The 22,970-nt window shown below is 47.1% G+C and overlaps 1 long non-coding RNA gene across 1 annotated transcript in view; it reads right to left on the bottom strand.

Moving 5' to 3' along the window:
- The window catches only part of LOC134984273 (uncharacterized), a 410,866-nt gene extending 392,500 nt beyond the window's left edge, over window positions 1-18,366 (bottom strand). The window contains exons 1-2 of the long non-coding RNA XR_010191725.1: window positions 18,198-18,366; window positions 16,807-16,885 (exon numbers count right to left, since the gene is read on the bottom strand). This is a non-coding gene — a long non-coding RNA (uncharacterized LOC134984273). The remainder of the gene's footprint in view (window positions 1-16,806; window positions 16,886-18,197) is intronic.
- Window positions 18,367-22,970: the final 4,604 nt, after the last annotated feature.

Raw genomic sequence — 22,970 nt, 5'->3', positions numbered from 1 at the left:
CTGTACCTTTTCTGTATCGTACTGTTTTTCACTAAACTTTAAACTTAGTTCTTGTCCTTGTGTCTCATAATCGCTGACTCGGGAGCAGTTCCTCCTGAGTCTTTTGAATTGTCCTACTGGGACACTGTTCAACCAGTTTGGGTGGTGGCAGATGGAGGTTAGCATGAAGGTATTGACGTCCACTGGTTTGTTGAACGTGTTAGTATGTATTTCGTTATCTGTGATGAATATGTAAATATGTCATTAGAACCACAGCGTTGGTTTCTTGACCTCAGTGTCCCGGACTTCTGATCATTGTGATCTATGCACTTCTTGTGTTCCTTCTAAAAGCACGGGCCCTCATTCCGAGTTGTTCGCTCGGATTTTTTCATCGCATCGCAGTGAGAATTCTCTTAGTGCGCATGCGCAATGTTCGCACTGCGACTGCGCCAAGTAACTTTGCTATGAAGATAGTATTTTTACTCACGGCTTTTTCATCGCTCCGGCGATCGTAGTGTGATTGACAGGAAATGGGTGTTACTGGGCGGAAACACGGCGTTTTAGGGGCGTGTGACTGAAAACGCTACCGTTTCCGGAAAAAACGCAGGAGTGGCCGGGGAAACGGTGGGAGTGCCTGGGCGAACGCTGGGTGTGTTTATGACGTCAGCCAGGAACGAAAAGCACTGAACTGATCGCACAGGCAGAGTAAGTCTGAAGCTACTCAGAAACTGCTAACTCGTTTGTAATCGCAAAAATGCGCATACGTCGGTCGCAATTTTAAGAAGCTAAGATTCACTCCCAGTAGGCGTAGGCTTAGCGTGTGTAACTCTGCTACATTCGCCTTGCGAGCGATCAACTCGGAATGAGGGCCACTGTTCAGAAATCTGCCCTTTATCTTCTATACCCAATGTATGGTGGCAGCACTGATATTCTGTGGGATACGCCTGATTCCTCTACTGGTTACTGTTGGCCTAGTCCTTTCAAAAAAGACACTTGTTCTCCTGATAGGACTAGCATTGAATCCAGACCAGAATTGGTGATTTTCTTCTATTTTTTTATATATAAAGGTTTTTTGGTAAAAAAAAAAGTGTTTTTCTTGTTTAATTAATGGTTAATGCAAATGTCATTTTATGTAACGTTTGTAAAAATCAGAGGGTCAGCGAGACGTTATGGAGCCAATGTATTATTTACTATTTGCTACTAATTCCCTCAAAACAACCGGACCTCCCAAATGTAAGTAGAAGGGACTGCAGCAGGTATCTCCCATACCTTCATACATGGACATTTCCAGGCAAGGGTCAGGTAAGTTTATTTTTTCAAATACAACAACCCTAATTCACATACAAGTAAAAAACATTTGAACAGACAATTTATGTAAAACCAACAAATAAAACTTTCTTTACACAGAAAGAGACCCCCCCTTCCCAGTAATATCATCCCACTATTCAAATGATTTGTCAAAATGGGACAAGAGCCAAAATCACACCGGAAATCTTTTGCTTTTAAACTACTTTATTTCATATCTTTAATTCACATATTTTTATCTATCTATATTAATTAATAGCTCCCATCTGGACACAGAACCTAAGGAACGAATCCTTTGAGCTTTTTCCACATATATCCATTCCGGGCATTATTTTATCATGTTTTATGTTTCATGTTGTGTGTTAATTTGTCTGTATGTTTACCGGTAATAGGCAAGTCAACTTTACCATATACTCTGCTAGTAGAATTTAATTCAAGCCAAACCATTTTTAGAGATATATAAAGACCCTTTTATTATATACCAGATTTGCATTACTTACCTTTTTCAATAAAGAATATTTACTATATATATATATATATATATATATATATATATATATAGTGGTATTTATTATTTTTATTTGCTCTAGCTTGCGCTGGGGATATCCTTTTTGTACCCTGTGTTTATAGCGTGGGATTAGGTAGTGATTCCATATTTCCCTACAGCAGCAATTTAGGTATAGCGTATAACAGATTTCTCCATTAGCGCAGTGCCACACCCTCATTTTGTTTGTTTGGACTCCCCCCACTACTGCCATCGCCCTGTTTCCCCCCCACTACTGCCACGCATCCTGTCTCCTTCCACTACTGCCACCGCTCTGTCTCCCCCCACTGCTGCCACCCGCCATCTCCTTCCACTACTGCCACCCGCCGTCTCCTTCCACCCACCATCTCTCCCCCACTGCTGCCATCACCCTGACTCCCCACTGCCACCCACCTTTTTACCACATCCAAGCACTGCTTGGGGATTTATGGTACTACTAACAGTCCTTCATCAACATATGGAATTAACTAGGTCAGTAAAGAGGCAGATGCTGCTTCTGGTACATGGACCCTGGTCATGTAGGGCTGGGAGAGTCAGTAAGATTATGTAATAGGGGCCTACAGTAAGTCAGTAAGGAGGCAGAAGCTGCTTCTGGTACATGGACCCTGGTCATGTAGGGCTGGGAAAGTCAGTAAGATTCTGTAATAGGGGCCTACAGTAAGTCAGTAAGGAGGCAGAAGCTGCTTCTGGTACATGGACCCTGGTCATGTAGGGCTGGGAGAGTCAGTAAGATTGTGTAATAGGGACTACAGTAAGTCAGTAAGGAGGCAGAAGCTGCTTTTGGTACATGGACCCTGGTCATGTAGGGCTGGGAGAGTCAGTAAGATTGTGTAATAGGGACTACAGTAAGGAGGCAGAAGCTGCTTTTGGTACATGGACCCTGGTCATGTAGGGCTGGGAGAGTCAGTAAGATTATGTAATAGGGGCCTACAGTAAGTCAGTAAGGAGGCAGATGCTGCTTCTGGTACATGGACCCTGGTCATGTAGGGCTGGGAGAGTCAGTAAGATTATGTAATAGGTGCCTACAGTAAGCCAGTAAGGAGGCAGAAGCTGCTTCTGGTACATGGACCCTGGTCATGTAGGGCTGGGAGAGTCAGTAAGATTATGTAATAGGGGCCTACAGTAAGTCAGTAAGGAGGCAGAAGCTGCTTCTGGTACATGGACCCTGGTCATGTAGGGCTGGGAGAGTCAGTAAGATTATGTAATAGGGGCCTACAGTAAGTCAGTAAGGAGGCAGAAGCTGATTCTGGTACATGGACCCTGGTCATGTAGGGCTGGGAGAGTCAGTAAGATTATGTAATAGGGGCCTACAGTAAGTCAGTAAGGAGGCAGAAGCTGCTTCTCGTACATGGACCCTGGTCATGTAGGGATGGGAGAGTCAGTAAGATTATGTAATAGGGGCCTACGGTAAGTCAGTAAGGAGGCAGAAGCTGCTTCTGGTACATGGACCCTGGTCATGTAGGGCTGGGAGAGTCAGTAACATTATGTAATAGGATGCCTACAGTAAGTCAGTAAGGAGGCAGAAGCTGCTTCTGGTACATGGACCCTGGTCATGTAGGGCTGGGAGAGTCAGTAAGATTGTGTAATAGGGGCCTACAGTAAGTCAGTAAGGAGGCAGAAGCTGCTTCTGGTACATGGACCATGGTCATGTAGGGCTGGGAGAGTCAGTAAGATTCTGTAATAGGGGCCTACAGTAAGTCAGTAAGGAGGCAGAAGCTGCTTCTGGTACATGGACCCTGGTCATGTAGGACTGGGAGAGTCAGTAAGATTATGTAATAGGGGCCTACAGTAAGTCAGTAAGGAGGCAGAAGCTGCTTCTGGTACATGGACCCTGGTCATGTAGGGCTGTGAGAGTCAGTAAGATTGTGTAATAGGGGCCTACAGTAAGTCAGTAAGGAGGCAGAAGCTGCTTCTGGTACATGGACCCTGGTCATGTAGGGCTGGGAGAGTCAGTAAGATTATGTAATAGGGGCCTACAGTAAGTCAGTAAGGAGGCAGAAGCTGCTTCTGGTACATGGACCCTGGTCATGTAGGGCTGGGAGAGTCAGTAAGATTATGTAATAGGGGCCTACAGTAAGTCAGTAAGGAGGCAGAAGCTGCTTCTGGTACATGGACCCTGGTCATGTAGGGCTGGGAGAGTCAGTAAGATTGTGTAATAGGGGCCTACAGTAAGTCAGTAAGGAGGCAGAAGCTGCTTCTGGTACATGGACCCTGGTCATGTAGGACTGGGAGAGTCAGTAAGATTATGTAATAGGGGCCTACAGTAAGTCAGTAAGGAGGCAGAAGCTGCTTCTGGTACATGGACCCTGGTCATGTAGGGCTGTGAGAGTCAGTAAGATTGTGTAATAGGGGCCTACAGTAAGTCAGTAAGGAGGCAGAAGCTGCTTCTGGTACATGGACCCTGGTCATGTAGGGCTGGGAGAGTCAGTAAGATTATGTAATAGGGGCCTACAGTAAGTCAGTAAGGAGGCAGAAGCTGCTTCTGGTACATGGACCCTGGTCATGTAGGGCTGGGAGAGTCAGTAAGATTGTGTAATAGGGCCTACAGTAAGTCAGTAAGGAGGCAGAAGCTGCTTCTGGTACATGGACCCTGGTCATGTAGGGCTGGGAGAGTCAGTAAGATTATGTAATAGGGGCCTACAGTAAGTCAGTAAGGAGGCAGAAGCTGCTTCTGGTACATGGACCCTGGTCATGTAGGGCTGGGAGAGTCAGTAAGATTATGTAATAGGGTCCTACAGTAAGTCAGTAAGGAGGCAGAAGCTGCTTCTGGTACATGGACCCTGGTCATGTAGGGCTGTGAGAGTCAGTAAGATTCTGTAATAGGGAACTACAGTAAGTCAGTAAGGAGGCAGAAGCTGCTTCTGGTACATGGACCCTGGTCATGTAGGGCTGGGAGAGTCAGTAAGATTATGTAATAGGGGCCTACAGCAAGTCAGTAAGGAGGCAGAAGCTGCTTCTGGTACATGGACCCTGGTCATGTAGGGCTGGGAGAGTCAGTAAGATTATGTAATAGGGGCCTACAGTAAGTCAGTAAGGAGGCAGAAGCTGCTTCTGGTACATGGACCCTGGTCATGTAGGGCTGGGAGAGTCAGTAAGATTGTGTAATAGGGGTCTACAGTAAGTCAGTAAGGAGGCAGAAGCTGCTTCTGGTACATGGACCCTGGTCATGTAGGGCTGGGAGTCAGTAAGATTATGTAATAGGGGCCTACAGTAAGTCAGTAAGGAGGCAGATGCTGCTAATTAGCAATCCTTTTTCTAGCAGACTGGAGGCCGTCTATCGCAGGGCAAGGCCGTCCAGTATGCTGAACGGCGCCTCCCCCTTGATGCAGAAATTGCGATCACTTCACAATTTCTTCTTCATTTTAGAAACTACTGAACTATCCTTCTGCGGCCCGCAGGATCCCCACTGCGTTCTTCTCGATTGTGATGTCATGCAGCCACCGTAATCACACCTGTTTGCGCCACACTGCACTTGCAATGATCCATCTTCTCCATGGAAATGGAGCATTGCCGCCTTACCCTGGACCGCCTCTGCCTGATTAACAAGAACCAAACACATTTTCTGCGTCCGCAACTTTTTCTCAATGATTCTGTTTGGATCACACACTGCAATCCAACCTGAATTAGGCCCAGAGTCACCATCTTACAGGCAGCCGGTGGAGGGAGCAGAGAATGGGTGTTATGTGGCAGGAACGGGCTGGTTAGGTAACAGCCTGGCTGCTGCACTCTGTACAAGCTACAAGCGGTGCAATTCTATTGCTGGGAGACCCAGGTAGAGGACATTGCAGTAGTCTATGTGTGATGATACAAGTACATGTATGACTGTAGGTAGATCTTCTGAGGGAAATAAGTGCTGGAGTCTGGCTATGTTCCTCAGATGAGGATCTGATTTTGGCAGATACTGATGTCTAAGTGTCACTCCACTAACCAGGACACCAAGATTCCACAAAGGATCAGCATTTTGTAACTCTGAACGCTCAAGTTTAAGTATGGTTGGTAACAAAGCTGAGCTGTAGCCCTGCCGTTTGTTGGTGAGCTTCTACCATAAAGACCTGTTTCACCAGGACTGAGTCACAGCCAACTGGCATCACCCACAGATGGAGCTCAGCTAGACAACCATTTAGGATTGGTAGTGGGTTCTCAGTACCCGGAGCAAGAGACAGGTCATCGACATAGCAGTGGTAGCATGTATATTGCAAAAAGCATAGGAGATAGGAGAAGAACCTTGAAGAACAATGCATGGCAATTAGTATACTCCAGAAGACTAAAATGGTTTCTCACCTGAGTGATGTCTATTGCGTGCAACAAGAGCTGATTTATTTCTCAGAACAAGGAAATGGCTTCTCACCTGTGTGACAAGTTGTGAATTCTAAACATTTCCCGCCCTCAGAGCAAGAAAATGGCTTCGCACCTGTGTGACTTCGCCGATGTGTAACAAGAGCTGATTTGTGTGCAAAACTTTTCACACACTCAGAACATGGAAATGGCCTCTCACCTGTGTGACTTCTCTGATGTGGAACAAGTTGTGATTTCCGTATAAAACATTTCCCGCACTCAGAGCAAGAAAATGGCTTCTCACCTGTGTGAGTTCGCTGATGTAGAACAAGAGATGATTTCTGTGCAAAACATTTCCCGCATTCAGTGCAAGAAAATGGCTTCTCACCTGTGTGACTTCTCTGATGTAGAACAAGATCTGATTTGCATGCAAAACATTTCCCACACTCAGAACATGCTAATGGCTTCTCACCTGTGTGACTTCTCTGATGTGGAACAAGTTGTGATTTCTGGATAAAACATTTCCCACACTCAGAGCAAGAAAATGGCTTCTCACCTGTGTGACTTCGCTGATGTGTAACAAGAGGTGATTTTTGTGCAAAACATTTCCCGCATTCAGTGCAAGAAAATGGCTTCTCACCTGTGTGACTTCTGTAATGTAGAATAAGATCTGATTTGCATACAAAACATTTCCCACACTCAGAACATGGAAATGGCCTCTCACCTGTGTGACCTCTCTGATGTGTAACAAGTTGTGATTTCAGGATAAAACATTTCCCACACTCAGAGCAAGAAAATGGCCTCTCACCTGTGTGACTTCTCTGATGTATAACAAGTTGTGATTTGTATGTAAAACATTTCCCACACTCTGAACATTTCAGTGGCCTCTCACCTGCCTTACCTGTGTGTGCGGTAATAGGTTTTGTGTTCTGTGTAAAACATTTGGCATCTATAGAACAGAAAAACTCTGTATCTACTGTCAGAGCTGGAACAGATGCACCAATATCAGAGTGATCAGGAGAACATTTCCCAGGCTCAGTGGGACCAGCTGATAGAGCTGGATGTATAATTGGGGTAATGGCGTTATCTCCTGGAGAATCCTGTCTACTGTCATTATCTTTTATGTCACAATCCGGGGATAACATTAGATGTCCTTCTGAGATATTCCTGCTTGTGTGTCCATCTGCTGGAAATAAAATACATTATGGAAATGTGACATTTTCTGTAACAATATTAATCTTGTAAACATGAGGAGAAGACGACTCTCTGGGACACTTAGGGGTATATGCAATTGCGGTCGAATTCCCGAAAATGACGAAAAACTGGAATTTTTGCCCCCCCCCCAAAAAAAAATTAGACAATGCAATACAGTACTTTTCGTCAGAAAAAAAAAAGGGCTTTTAAAATTCGACTTTTTAAAATTCGACATTTGACAAATTCGACATTTCTGCAATGGTACAAACGCGGCTTTTCGACAAAAGTATATTCAATTGAAGAATGTAAATTCAACAACAGTGCTTTTTGATAGTACATTCTTCATTTTCAATCCGCCTCACTTTGCTGGCAGAATGTAATACAAATTTTAAAAAACATGTTTTTTTTTTGTTAATAGCATATCTACTTATATTAGAAGGGATTAGGTACTTGGGTTGGCTCTTTAGGAGGAACAAGTATTATTTATATATTTTTTAAAATATATATTTTTTTTTATGGAATGGGTTAAAAACCCAAAAAATAATAATGCGTGGGGTCCCCCCTCCTAAGCATAACCAGCCTCGGGCTCAAGCCGGTCCTGGTTGCCAAAATATGGGTAAAAAAATTACAGGGGATCCCCCATATTTTAACAACCAGCACCAGGCTCTGCGCCTGGTCCAAAAAATACGGGGGACAAAAAGAGTAGGGGTCCCCCGTATTTTTTGTACCAGCACCGGGCTCCACTAGCTGGACAGATAATGCCACAGCCAAGGGACACTTTTATACCGCTCCCTGCGGCCGTGGCATTAAATATCCAACTAGTCACCCCTGGCCGGGGTACCCTGGAGGAGTGGGGACCCCTTCAATCAAGGGGTCCCCCCCAGCCACCCAAGGGCAGGGGCGAAGCCCGAGGCTGTCCCCCCATCCAAGTGATGCGGATGGAGGGCTGATAGCCATGTGTAAAAATGAAAGAATATTGTTTTTTGCCGAAGAACGACAAGTCCTAGCAAGCCTCCCCCGCAAGCTGGTACTTGGAGAACCACAAGTACCAGCATGCGGGGGGAAACGGGCCCGCTGGTACCTGTAGTTCTACTGCAAAAAAAAATACCCAAATAAAAACAGGACACACACACCTTGAAAGTAAAACTTTATTACATACATGCCGACACATACATACTTACCTATGTTGACACGCCGACTATGGCCACGTCTCCGTCTGTCGACGTCCGTGGTACCTGAAAATAATATTATATACTTACCTGATCCAGTGTCCTGTTCTTTTATTGTAATCCACGTACTTGGCAAAACAAAAAAACGCATACCCGCTCCACACGGACTGAAAGGGGTCCCATGTTTACACATGGGACCCCTTTCTCCGAATGCTGAGACCCCCTGTGACTCCTGTCACAGAGAGTCTCTTCGGGCAATCAGGGAGCGCCACATCCTAGCACTTTCCCGATTCCCTATGCGCGTCTGAGCTGGCAGACAGCGCAACGCACAGCACCTCCATTAGTGTCAATGGTGGGAACTTTGCGGTCAGCGGTGGGGTTACCCGCGGTCACACCAGCACACCATCAACATAAAATGACTAGCAATGGCTGGTAACAAAAACAGCAACAGATGAACAGGTAACTATGAAGAGAAACCTGCAGACAAGACCACGCACTGAAGCGGGCACCCAATATCTCTTATGGACTACGAGAAAAGGATTTACCGATAGGTGTAAAAATCCTCTTTTCTCTAACATCCATAAGGGATATTGGGGAATTAGTACGATGGGGACGTCCCAAAGCTTCTAGAAAGGGTAGGAATGTGTGGAGACGTCTGCAGCACCACCTGCCCAAACTGGGTAACCTCTTTTGCCAGTGTATCAAACTTGTAGAACTTCACAAAGGTGTTCTTCCCGAACCAGGTAGCGGCTCGGCAAAGTTGCAGGGCCGAGACTCCACGGGCAGCCGCCCAAAAGTACCCCACCAATCTTGTAGAGTGGGTCTTCAAAGACTGTGGAACAGGTAAGGCTGCCGGCACATAGGCCTGTTGGATAGTCTGCCTAATCCAATGAGCAATGGACAGCTTGGAAGCAGGGCAGCCCTTTTTCTGCACATCATAGAGCACAAGCAGTGAATCTGTCTTTCTGGCTAGAGCCGTTCTCTTGATATAGATCTTCAAGGCTCGCACAGCATCCAATTTCTCCGGAGGAGCAGCAGCACCAGAACTTGATGGGACAACAATCAGTTGATTCAGGTGGAACTTAGAGACAACCTTCGGTAGGAACTGTTGACTAGTCCTGAGCTCCGCTCTGTCTTCATAAAAGACCAAGTAGGGACTTTTACACAATAGGGCCCAGAATTCTGAGAGACGCCTAGCAGAAGCCTGGGCAAGTAACCACGCGAGGTACTAGTCTTCTACCATCATCAGAGGTTCAAGTCAGGAGGACTGTAGAAATTCCAACACCACATTCAATTTCCAAGGTGCCGTGGGCGGCACAAACGGAGGTTGTATGTGTAGTACCCCGTGCAAGTAGGTCTGAACTTCTGGCAACACTGTCAACTTCTTCTGAAAGAAAATTGAGAGAGCTTATTCACACCAGCCTGCAGGAAACGTAAGAATTCTGCAGGTGGATACGTGCGTTCCTCGTACTAAAAGATATATTCTCCAGATATGATGATAGTGTTTTTATGTCACAGGCTTTCTGGCCTGAGCCATAGTTACAGTAAACTTTTTGGAAAGGCCTTTGTGAGCTAGGATGTTCCGTTCAACCTCCAAGTCGTCAAACGAAATCGCCGTAAGTCCGGGTAGACGAACGGTCTTTATTGTAGAAGATCTCTTAAAATTGGCAGAGGCCAAGGGTCTGCGACGGACATGTCCAGAAGATCTGCATACCACGTCCTTAGAGGCCAATCCAGGGCAATCAGAATTACCTGGACTCCTTGATTCCTGAATCGCTTTAGCAGCCTCGGGAGCAATGGAATCGAGGAAACAGGTAGACCATCTGGTAAGTCCAAGGGGACGTCAGCGCATCTATTGCTCTCACCTGAGGGTCTTTGGTTTTTGAGCAATACCAGCGAAGCTTCTTGTTGAGTAGAGAAGCCATCATGTCCATCTGTGGGCAGCCCCACAGGTCGATGATCTGTTAAAACACCTGTTGGTGGAGACCCCACTCTCCCGGGTGGAGATCGTGACGACTCAGGAAGTTCGCTTCCCAGTTGTCCACCCCCAGAATGAAGATGGTGGACATTGCATTTCTTTCTTCCCAGAGGAGTATCTTTGACACTTCTCGCATGCAGGCTCTGCTTTTTGTCCCTCCTTGGCGATTTATTTAAGCCACAGCCATGGCTTTGTACGACTGAACCTGGATCGCTCGATCCCTGAGTAGAGAGAGGCCTGAATCAGAGAATTGTAGATCACTCAAAGTTCCATAATGTTGATTGGAAGTAGGGCTTAGTGGGCTGACCACCTGCCATGGAACTGAGCCCCTTGGGTGACAGCTCCCCATCCTCTCAGACTCCTATCCCGAGTCCCGAAACTTCAACCTTCCAGCAGGTTTGAGAACTGTAGACACCACAAGAGGGAGATCCTGGCATGAGGCGACAGATGTATTATCCGGTGCATCTGAAGATGTGATCTGGATCGCTTGCTCAGGAGAACCAATTGAAATGTTCTGGCATGGAACTTTCCATACTGGATGGCATTGTATGAGGCTACCATCTTTCCCAACAATCTTATGCAAAGATGGATGGATATCAGAGTAGGCCGTAGGACCACTCGGAACATCTCCTGGAGTGTCCTTGCTTTGTCCTCTGGGAGGAACACTTTCTGAGCCACGGTGTCCAGAAACATTCCCAGGAATAGGAGCCGCTGAGTAAGCTCCAGGTGGGACTGTAAATTGAGGATCCACCCATGTTGTGACAGAAGCTGAATAGTGCAGTCTATATTGAGCACTAGAAGTTCCCTGGTAAGGGACAATATTGACACCCTGGATTCGTAGCTGGAACAGCATCTCCGCCATCACCTTCGTGAAGACCCTCGGAGCTGTGGACAGGCCGAAGGGTAGTGCCTGTTACTGGTCGTGATCGTTCAACAGGGCAAACCACAGGCCTGATGAGGTGGCCAAATCGGGATATGGACATAATCATCCTTTATATCCAACAAGACCATGAACTCCCGTTCTTCCAGACCCGCAATCACTGCTCGCAAGGATTCCATCTTGAACTTGAAAACCTTTAGGTAAGGGTTTAAGGATTTTAGATTCAAAATGGGCCTTACTGAACCGTCCGGTTTTGGTACCACAAACAGGTTGGAGTAGTAACCCTTTCCTTGTTGTTGTAGTGGCACTGGAACAATGACTTGGGACTGGGCCAGCTTTAGGATGGCCTGTTGCATCGTAACTCGTGTATCCTCCAAAGCTGGTAAGCTTGATTTGAAAAATCGTTGGGGAGGAGCACTGCTGAACTCCAGCTTGTAGCCATGAGCAATGAGGTCATGTACCCAGGTATCCTGGCATGAGCTTTCCCAGATGCAGCTGAAGTGACGCAGTCGAGGTCCCACCTTGAGATCCCCTCGGTGTGTATGTGTGTGTGTGTGTGTGTGTGGGGGGGGGGGGGCGTCATGCTGAGGCCTTAGTGGAAGCTGAACTGGTGCTTTGTTCCTGAGAACATGCAGCGGCTGGTTTTCTTGCCTTACTTCTGGTGCCTCTCGCTGCAGTGCAGGTGCCTCTGACTCTAGATCTAAACCTTGTTGTCCAAAAGGACTGGTTAGACGGCCCCAGAAAAGAGAAATGTGGATTTTCCTGCAGTAACCTTAGAAATCCATGTATCCAACTCCCCTAAGGAAGAGACTCCACACTGTGCTTGGAATCTGCATCCACTATCCAGTGACGCAGCCACAAAGCTCTGAGCGCTGACACTGCCATGGCAGTAGTCCTAGTATTAATAGCGCCTATTTCTTTGAGAGTCACACATTTCTTTGAATGTGTTTTATGAGGGTCACCGTAATGACCAGGGACATATCCCCCGCAAGGCCCTCTTGAATTTGAGTTGGCCATGTATGACTGGCATGTGTCATCCAGGAACCCACAAGCACGGGTCTTTGTGATACACCAGCCGCTGTGTAAATAGACTTTAGTGTAGTTTATATTTTCCTATCCCCAGGGTTCTATAATGTAAAGGAGCCAGATGCTGGTAGTACCACCTTTTTTAAGAAACGGGAGACTCATATGTCTACAGCTGGGGGTTCTTCCCAATTCTTCCTACCTTCAGGTGTAAATGGGGAAGTGTGCAAAAACCGTTTTGTAACCTGATATTTTTTTTTTTTTTTATCAGGGTTTTTCCAGGCTTGCTTAAATATGTCATCTAGTTCCGGAGAATCAGGGAAGGTGGCTTTTTCTGTGCTAGGAAAAACGACTGCGGTACTGCAGCATCATCCAAAGGGATTTTTAATACATTCCTGATAGCAATGAGGGGTTCAATACCCTGTGCAGAAGTAGAATCCTCAGTAGTAGGATCTAATTCCTCCCCCTCCTCCTGTACCACTTCCTCAGATTCTGAGTAACTCAGGCAGCCCACGTTTATGTGGCCCTGAATTAGGGAGGGGGGTCTTTGCATCAGGTCTGTTACAGCCTGCTGCAGTTGTGTCTTCTGAGTATTAGCAGTGAGCTGGGATGACATGTCTGCCATCATAGTCTTTATGGCACCGAGCCAGGATGACGCCTGACCTTCCCCCCCAGTCTCCTCACTAACTTGGGAAGACTGACTGCATTGTTCACATGATAGGGAACCATGTGTAGAGGGAGAGAATCTGGTGTGACATACACTGCATAATTGGTGTTTTACCATGTTTAGAGTAAATAACACTCACATACACACACAAGTTATTACATAGCAAGCCTGCCCTTACTGTATGTGAGAAGGAGACAGAGAGTGAGAGGGACAGCACACCCAAGCCTGTCAGACTCAGTAAGATTGCAGGCTGTGTTTATATCACGGTGAACACCGGAGTTCTTGTCCTTTTCAGGACTCTAATTGTGTAATAATAGCGGCTCTCCCCCATATTTACACCCCTGTACAGGTTTCCTGCATATCCTGCCATGTCTGGAGGAACTGTGTGTCCTTGCTGCTGCAGCAGTGAGCAGAGGAAGGTGCCAAAACGCTGCTGGTCCCGCTCTGGTGTAGCTCTGAACCGTGTAATGGCGCCGGAGCTGTGTAGATATTTATATTGGCAAAGTCTCCTTATAAGTGTGAAACATCACATTGATTTCACCACCGCTGCCAGTGTACACAGGGGGGCTATAGCAGGTCCCCCTAAGGGAGGGTCCCGTATGTCTCCCCTGCCATAGTGCCGCACCGAGAACCAGGGGACCCCCACCTAACGGGGCCCCCGGTTTGTACTCACCACTCTTCTGACCTTCAGGCTACGTTAGGGGTGTGCGGCATGCTGCAATTGCGACCAACAAGGCGCAATGCCCTGCGGTACCAACAACCTCTCAGGACAGTGTCCTGCAGCGGGGAGGCAACTCTGACGCTTGAAGAGACTGGAAACCTCCCTTCCCCCCAACTCACACGGTGCAGGTATACTGACGCCCAAACAGCATCCCGAAAATAAAGTTCAAAATAAAAAGGAAGAAAATCCTCTGGAGCTCAGAGTGGCATCCTCTCCTGAGGGCACATTTTTCTAAACTGGCTGCGGGAGGGGGCATAGAGAGGAGGAGCCAGCACACCCAGTGGAAGAAATGTAAAGTGCACTGGCTCCTTTGGACCCCATCTATACCCCATCGTACTAATTCCCCAATATCCCATAATGGATATTAGAGAGAGTATTTTTTCAGCCTTTCTGATCTGTAGGATGTAGAGAAGACTTATTCAGTCGACAACCGTGCATAGACTTTAACTCTAATCTAGGATTGATGGAGTCCTGTATAAAGACTTTTCCCTTTGAATACTGATGGAATTCAATACTTTATCCATTTCTCACTGATTTCTGATAAAGTGGCCAAATGTCTGTGTACTGTGCAGTTGTGTGGTGCTAGAAGAACACATTCGAAAGGGCTTTCTACGTAGTCTCCTATTGTACTGTCTTACTAACCTACAGTTTCTTAGGTCTTTAAATTGCGGACGTTATAGATAATGAGAATACACAGTCATTTTCACCTGAGAATTTTAATATCATTTCATTTTTCTCCAGAAGAAAGATCCGCTATAAATGGGAGATTAACTAGGCTTTTTTAGTGATCACCTGCTGCCCAGGGGCCTGACCGGACCGTTCTTCTAGCCAGGGGCAAAACCGAACTGTTCCTCTAGCCAAGGGCAAAACCGGACCGATACTCTAGCGCAGGGGCAATACCGGAACGATCCTCTAGCCCAGGGGCAAAACCGGACCGATCCTCTAGCCAAGGGGCATAACCAGACCGTTCTTCTATCAAGGTGTCTATCCCTCTTTACATGATCTCCACTCTGTATAACAGGGATTGTCTAGATACCTTCTCCAGGACATCTGTACAGAATATCACTCCCCATAATCAATCTGTTTGCTCATGAAGGATGAACTTTTCTATCTATGAGGTCTCTACTTGCAGACATACTAGGAATGGAGTACCTATATTAAGGAATGAAGACCATCCTGTCACATACACTTCCCATTACTCTGCTTTAGAATAAGAACTATTAAGAGATTCCAATTCTTAATTAAAGCATGGTCCACTGAATCCAGTGACCTCCTATTATGCATTACTCATCCGCGTGCTGAAGACCAATGTCACGGCCTACTCGAAAAAGGAGACTGGCGTTCTAGCTCAGTTCTCAGCTTGCCTTCTTATTGCTGAGACTCAACACCATGTTAGTTACAGAAAACAAATCCTACCTGACCTCAGTGACATGATAAGAAGACCATGGGATTAATATGGGCTGATGGCTCCTGATGTATGAGATATACCAAAGAGTGTGGGGAGGAGACTGGTCAGATATCTGGGCTAGTAACACAGTGAAATAATGTGAGGGAGAGAGCAGGAGTATAATAGGGGATGATGGCTCCTGATGTATGAGATACACCAGAGAGTGTGGGGAGGAGACTGGTCAGATCTCTGGGCTGGTAACACACAGTGACATGATGAGAGAGGGAGAGCAGGAGTATAATAGAGGCTGATAGCTCCTGGTGTATGAGATACACCAGAGAGTGTGGGGAGGAGAATGGTCAGATCTCCGGGCTGGTAACACAGTGACATGATGTGAACGGGAGAGCAGGAGTATAATAGGAGCTGATGGCTCCTGATGTATAAGATAAACCAGAGAATGTGGGGAGAAGACTGGTCAGATCTCTGGGCTGGTACCACACAGTGACATGATGTGAGGGGAGAGCAGGAGTATAATAGGGGCTGATGGCTCCTGATGTATAAGATAAACCAGAGAATGTGGGGAGGAGACTGGTCAGATCTCTGGGCTGGTACCACACAGTGACATGATGTGAGGGAAAGAGCAGGAGTATAATAGGGACTGGTGGCTCCTGACGTACAATATACCCCAGAGAGTGTGGGGAAGAGACTGGTCAGCTCTCTGGGATGGTAGCACACAGTGACATTATGTGAGGGTGAGAGCAGGAGTATAATAGAGGTGATGGCTCTAAACTCCACACTGGGAAAAAAAAATTCCTCATTAGTTTGTACTGACAGAGGAGGGTGTAGGATAAGAGATTGCTGTAGTGACTGAGCAAGGAGAATATGTGACTCTGTTCTGTAATAAGTGTTTATTACTCACCTGTGCTGATATCTGTAGGGATCTCCTCCTCCTTATACTGCTGATCACCCCTCACATACGTCTCTTCTTCTCCATCTATATCTTCTGCCTTCATATCAGTCACATATGTCTCTTCTTCTCCATCTATATCTTCTGCCTTTATATCAGTCACATACGTCTCTTCTTCTCCATCTATATCTTCTGCCTTCATATCAGTCACATACGTCTCTTCTTCTCCCTCTGTATCTTCTGCCTTCATATCAGTCACATACGTCTCTTCTTCTCCCTCTGTATCTTCTGTCTTCATATCAGTCACATACGTCTCTTCTTCTCCATCTATATCTTCTGCCTTTATATCAGTCACATACATCTCTTCTTCTCCCTCTATATCTTCTGCCTTTATATCAGTCACATACGTCTCTTCTTCTCCCTCTATATCTTTGATTTTAATATTATTTAATTGGGCTTCATCCTATTTTAACAAGACAAATATAGTGACACACAGCTCCTCTACACAACATATAGTGACAGTCACTTTGGTTTATTGGGGAGACCCTACATCCCACCTACCTGATCCTCCTGTGGGATCCTGTGATTCTCCTCTGTACAATCCTGGGAATACAGAGGACGGGGACATCTCTCTGGGGTATCTCTGTTACTGTGCCCATCTGTAGGAGACACACAGTGACTGAGTACAGTGTATATATGTGATTATCAGGTGATGTGAGTATATAGGGGCCCCCATACCTGCTCTCCCCTGTACATTACATGACAGTCTCCTCTTACCCAGTGATGTGAGGGGCTGGTGATTCTCCATCATCACGTCCTTGTACAGACCCCTGTGTTCCTCTATATACTCCTCCTCCTGCATGGAGACATAGACAGTGACATCCTGACACCTTATAGGAACCTGACACACACAGTGATACAGTCATCACCCAGACACATCCCCTGGTGTTACTGTATAATGTCCCATTCCCAGCAGTCACCTCTCCAGTCATCACCCAGACACGTCCCCTGGTGTTACTGTATAATGTCCCATTCCCAGCAGTCACCTCTCCAGTCATCACCCAGACACATCCCCTGGTGTTACTGTATAATGCCCCATTCCCAGCAGTCACCTCTCCAATCATCACCCAGACACATCTCCTGGTGTTACTGTATAATGCCCCATTCCCAGCAGTCACCTCTCCAGTCATCACCCAGACACATCCCCTGGTGTTACTGTATAATGTCCCATTCCCAGCAGTCACCTCTCCAGTCATCTCCCAGACACGTCCCCTGGTGTTACTGTATAATGTCCCATTCCCAGCAGTTACCTCTCCAGGCATCACCCAGACACATCCCCTGGTGTTACTGTATAATGCCCCATTCCCAGCAGTCACCTCTCCAGTCATCACCCAGACACATCCCCTGGTGTTACTGTATAATGCCCCATTCCCAGCAGTCACCTCTCCAATCATCACCCAGACACATCCCCTGGTGTTACTGTATAATGCCCCATTCCCAGCAGTCACCTCTCCAGTCACCACCCAGACACGTCCCCTGATGTTACTGTATAATGTCCCATTCCCAGCGGTCACCTCTCCAGTCATCACCCAGACACATCCCCCGGTGTTACTGTATAATGTCCCATTCCCAGCAGTCACCTCTCCAGTCATCACCCAGACACATCCCCCGGTGCTACTGTATAATGTCCCATTCCCAGTAGTCACCTCTCCAGTCATCACCCAGACACATCCCCTGGTGTTAATGTATAATGCCCCATTCCCAGCAGTCACCTCTCCAGTCATCACCCAGACACATCCCCCGGTGTTACTGTATAATGCCCCATTCCCAGCAGTCACCTCTCCAGTCATCACCCAGACACGTCCCCCGGTGTTACTGTATAATGTCCCATTCCCAGTAGTAATCTCTCCAGTCATCACTCAGAGACATCCCCTGGTGTTACTGTATAATGCCCCATTCCAAGCAGTCACCTCCCCAGTCATCACCCAGACACGTCCCCTGGTGTTACTGTATAATGCCCCATTCCCAGCAGTCACCTCTCCAGTTATCACCCAAACACATCCCCTGGTGTTACTGTATAATGCCCCATTCCCAGCAATCACCTCTCTAGTCATCACCCAGGCACGTCCCTTGGTGTTACTGTGTAATGCCCCATTCCCAGCAGTCACCTCTCCAGTCAGCAGCTGAATGATCTTGTTGGTGAGTTCCAGGATCTTTTGGTCATTGAGTCTCTCATGTATTAGTGAGTGAGGTGGAGGCACTGGGATGGGTCTCTGGGTTCTACTCAGTCCTCCTGACACACGGGGACGGCTGTTGAATATCTCACACTCATTGGATGTCTTCTTCACTATTGTATAATCCTGAGTAATGGAGGAGACATCAAATATCAATATTTACACTCCCAGACACCCCCCCCTCACCTCCCCAGTCATGTCCCTTTATTATTACTATAGATATAAGTGACTTCACAGTGACGCTTCTAAATCATCTCACCTCCCCAGTCATATCCCTGTATTATTACTATAGATATAAGTTAGGTCACTGTGACGCTCCCAGATTCCCTCACCTCCCCAGTCATGTCCCTGTATTATTACTTTAGATATAAGTTATAAGTGATGTCACTGTGATGCTCCCAGATCCCCTCACATCGTCACGTCCCTGAATTATTACTATAAATATGCTATGTCAAAGTGACGCTCCCAGATCCCCTCACCTCCCCAGTCATGTCCCTGTTTTATTACTATAGATATAAGTTACATCACAGGGACGCTTCCAGATTCCCTCACCTCCCCAGTCATGTTTCTGTATTATTACTATAGATATAAGTGATGTCACTGTGATGCTGTCAGATTACCTCACCTCCCCAGTAATATACCTGTATTATTACTATAGATATAAGTGATGTCACAGTGAGGCTCCCAGATCCCCTCATTTCCCCAGTCAGGTTCCTGTATTATTACTATAGATATGTGATGTCACTGTGACACTCCCAGATCCCCTCACCTCCAGTCATATCCCTGTATTATTACTATAGATATAAGTGATGTCACAGTGAGGCTCCCAGATCCCCTCACCTCCCCAGTCAGGTCCCTGTATTATTACTATAGATATAAGTGATGTCACTGTGACACTCCAAGATCACCTCAACTCTCCAGTTATGTCCCTGTGTATTTCTATAGCTATATGTGACATTATTGTGACATTCCTAGATTGCATCACCTCCCCATTCATCTCCCTGTATTATTACTATAGATATAAGTGATGTCACTGTGACACTCCCAGATCCCTCACCTCCCCAGTCATGTCCCTGTATTATTTCTTTAGATATAAGTGATGTCACTGTGAGCTGCCAGATCCCCTCACCTCGTCACGTCCCTGAATTATTACTATAAATATGATATGTCAAAGTGACGCTCCCAGATCCCCTCACCTCCCCAGTCATATCCCTGTATTATTATTATAGATATAAGTAATGTCACTGTGACACTCTCAGATCCCCTCACCTCCCCAGTCATGTCCCTGCATTATTATTATTATAGATATAAGTGAAGTCACTGTGATGCTCCCAGATCACCACACCTCCCCGGTCATGTCCCTGTATTATTATTACTATTATAGATATTAGTGAAGTCACTGTAGTGCTCCCAGAACCCCTCAACTCCCGTCATGTCCCTGTATTATTACCATAGATATGTGATGTCACTGTGCCACTCCCTGATCCCCTCACCTCCCCAGTCATGTCCCTTGTATTAGTACGAGAGAGATATTATGTCACAATGACGCTTCCAGATCTCCTAACCTCCCCAGTCATGTCCCTGTATCATTACTATAGATATATGTGACATCACAGGGACGCCTCCATATCCCCTCACCTCCACAGTCATGTCCACGTATTATTATAGATATAAGTTAGGTTACTGTGACGCTATCAGATTTCATCACCTCCCCAGTCACGTCCCTGTATTATTACTATAGATATGTTAGGTCACTGTGACGCTCCCAGATTCCCTCACCTCCCATGTCATGTCCCTCTATTATGACTATAGATATTAGTGAACTCACTGTGAGGCTGCCAAATCCCCTCACCTCCCAAGTCAGGTTCCTGTATTATTACCATAGATATAAGTGATGTCTCTGTGATGCTCCCAGATCCCATCACCTCCCCAGTTATGTCCCTGTATTATTACTATATATGTGACGTCACTGTGCCTTTCCTAGATCCCCTCACCTCCCCAGTCATGTCCCTGTATTGCTATAGATATTAGTGATGTCACTGTGACACTCCCAGATCCCCTCACCTCTCCAGTCATATACGCATTATTAATATAGATATAAGGTCACAGTGGCGCTCCAAGATTCACTCACCCCCACAGTCATGTCCCTTTATTATTACTATAGATATAAGTGATGTCACTGTGAGCTGCCAGATCCCCTCACCTCGTCACGTCCCTGAATTATTACTATAAATATGCTATGTCAAAGTGACGCTCCCAGATCCCCTCACCTCCCCAGTCATATCCCTGTATTATTATTATAGATATAAGTAATGTCACTGTGACACTCCCAGATCCTCTTACCTCCCCAGTCATGTCCCTGTATTATTACTATAGATATAAGGTCACAATGATGCTCCCAGATCCTCTCAGCTACCCAGTCATGTCCCGGTATTATTACTAGAAATATAAGGTCACAGTGATGCTCCCAGATCCTCTCACCTCCCCAGTCATGTCCCTGTATTATTACTATAGATATAAGGTCACTGTGAAGCTCCCAGATCCACTCACCTCCCCAGTCAGCAGGTAGATGATCTCCAGGGTGATATTTATTATCCTCTCAGTCCTATGACTCCTGTTCTTGTCCATCCTCGGTAAATCAGAGAGAATACAGAACGTGTGATGTGTAATAAAGACTCCGTTCTCACAGCTGGAGTTCCTGGAATAAATATAATACATAAAACATATTGCACATGTAACATAGTAAATGTGGAATAGAGTGAGTTAAGTCTCCTATTTCCCCACAGCCATAGGGTCCTGATCAGTGTCTCCGAGGTTCCTGTGACCCAGCCCCATAAGGCTGTACTGTATAGTGTTCCTGATCTAGATTGTAGCGCTATTGTGGGTGGAGTCACAATGAGCTGATGTTCAGTACACTGTGAAGGGACAGGGTCTCCTGGAAAGGCGGCAGGAGACAGGCAGGGGGAAGGCTGCAGGAGCAAGGCAGGGGAAAGGTTGCAGGAGAACGGCAGGGGAAAGGCAGACGGAGACAGGCAAGGGAATGGCGGCCGGAGACAGGCAAGGGGTGGCAGGAGACAGGCAGGGGGAAGTCGGCTGGAGACAGGCAGGGGGAAGGCGGCAGGAGACATGCAGGGGGAAGGTGGCTGGAGACAAGCAGGGGTGCGGCAGGGTGGGGGTGGCAGTAAACTGGCATGAGGCTGTAGGGTGGCAGGATACATGCAGGGGAAACACGATAGGCAGAAGAAATGAGGCAGGAGACAGGCAAGGAAATGTGGCAGGAGACAGGCAAGGGGTGGCAGGAGACAGGCAGGGGAAAGGCGGCAGGAGACAGGCAGCCGGAGACAGACAGGGGAAAGATGGCAGGAGACAGGCAGGGGAAAGGCGGCAGGAGACAGGCAGGGGAAAGGCGGCAGGAGACAGGCAGGAGAAAGGCGGCAGGAGACAGACAGTGGAAAGGCGGCAGGAGACAGACAGTGGAAAGGCGGCAGGAGACAGGCAGGGGAAAGGTGGCAGGAGACAGGCAGGGGAAAGGTGGCAGGAGACAGGCAGGGGAAAGGTGGCAGGAGACATGCAGGGGAAAGGCGGCAGGAGACAAACAAGGGAAAGGCGGCAGGAGACAGACAGGGGAAAGGCGGCAGGAGACAGACAGGGGAAGGGCGGCAAGTGACAGACAGGGGAAGGGCGGCAGGAGACAGACAGGGGAAAGACGGCAGGAGACAGACAGGGGAAAGGCGGCAGGAGACAGACAGGGGAGCAGCTGCATGGAGTAACATGAGATGGGGCTCGGACGAGGGTCACCAGCAGCGGGGTACAGTGCCAGCTGCCTGCAGGCTATAACCTGGCCCTCCCATACTAGAGGCTCCTGCCATGCTAGACCCGCAGCACCCTGCCTCCTACCCACACCCTCTGCAGCCTATGAAGGAAGAGCAGCTGGGAGCCCCTTGAGGCGGGTGAGCGAGGAAGCCCCAGGAGGAGAAAGTGCCGCTCTCTCTGTGCCTGCTTCTAGATGCTGCCCTCCCCTATTTGCTGCATGGGTGCAGATGTTGGCATCGCACAGAGCATGAAAAAAATAAGAATTTACTCACCGGTAATTCTATTTCTCGTAGTCCGTAGTGGATGCTGGGGACTCCGTAAGGACCATGGGGAATAGACGGGCTCCGCAGGAGACTGGGCACTCTAAGAAAGATTTAGGACTACCTGGTGTGCACTGGCTCCTCCCCCCATGACCCTCCTCCAAGCCTCAGTTAGGACACTGTGCCCGGAAGAGCTGACACAATAAGGAAGGATTTTGAATCCCGGGTAAGACTCATACCAGCCACACCAATCACACCATATAACTCGTGATAGGAACCCCGGTTAACAGTATGATAACAACGGAGCCTCTGAACAGATGGCTCGCAATAACAACCCGATTTGTGTAACAATAACTATTTACAAGTATTGCAGACAATCCGCACTTGGGATGGGCGCCCAGCATTCACTACGGACTATGAGAAATAGAATTACCGGTGAGTAAATTCTTATTTTCTCTGACGTCCTAGTGGATGCTGGGGACTCCGTAAGGACCATGGGGATTATACCAAAGCTCCCAAACGGGCGGGAGAGTGCGGATGACTCTGCAGCACCGAATGAAAGAACTCCAGGTCCTCCTCAGCCAGGGTATCAAATTTGTAGAATTTTGCAAATGTGTTTGCCCCTGACCAAGTA

This window comes from Pseudophryne corroboree (assembly GCF_028390025.1).
Source record: "Pseudophryne corroboree isolate aPseCor3 chromosome 3 unlocalized genomic scaffold, aPseCor3.hap2 SUPER_3_unloc_46, whole genome shotgun sequence".
In the NCBI taxonomy this organism is placed as follows: domain Eukaryota; kingdom Metazoa; phylum Chordata; class Amphibia; order Anura; family Myobatrachidae; genus Pseudophryne; species Pseudophryne corroboree.
Note: the sequence above shows the minus strand (reverse complement) of the source record. Positions and strands in the feature narration are given on the sequence as shown.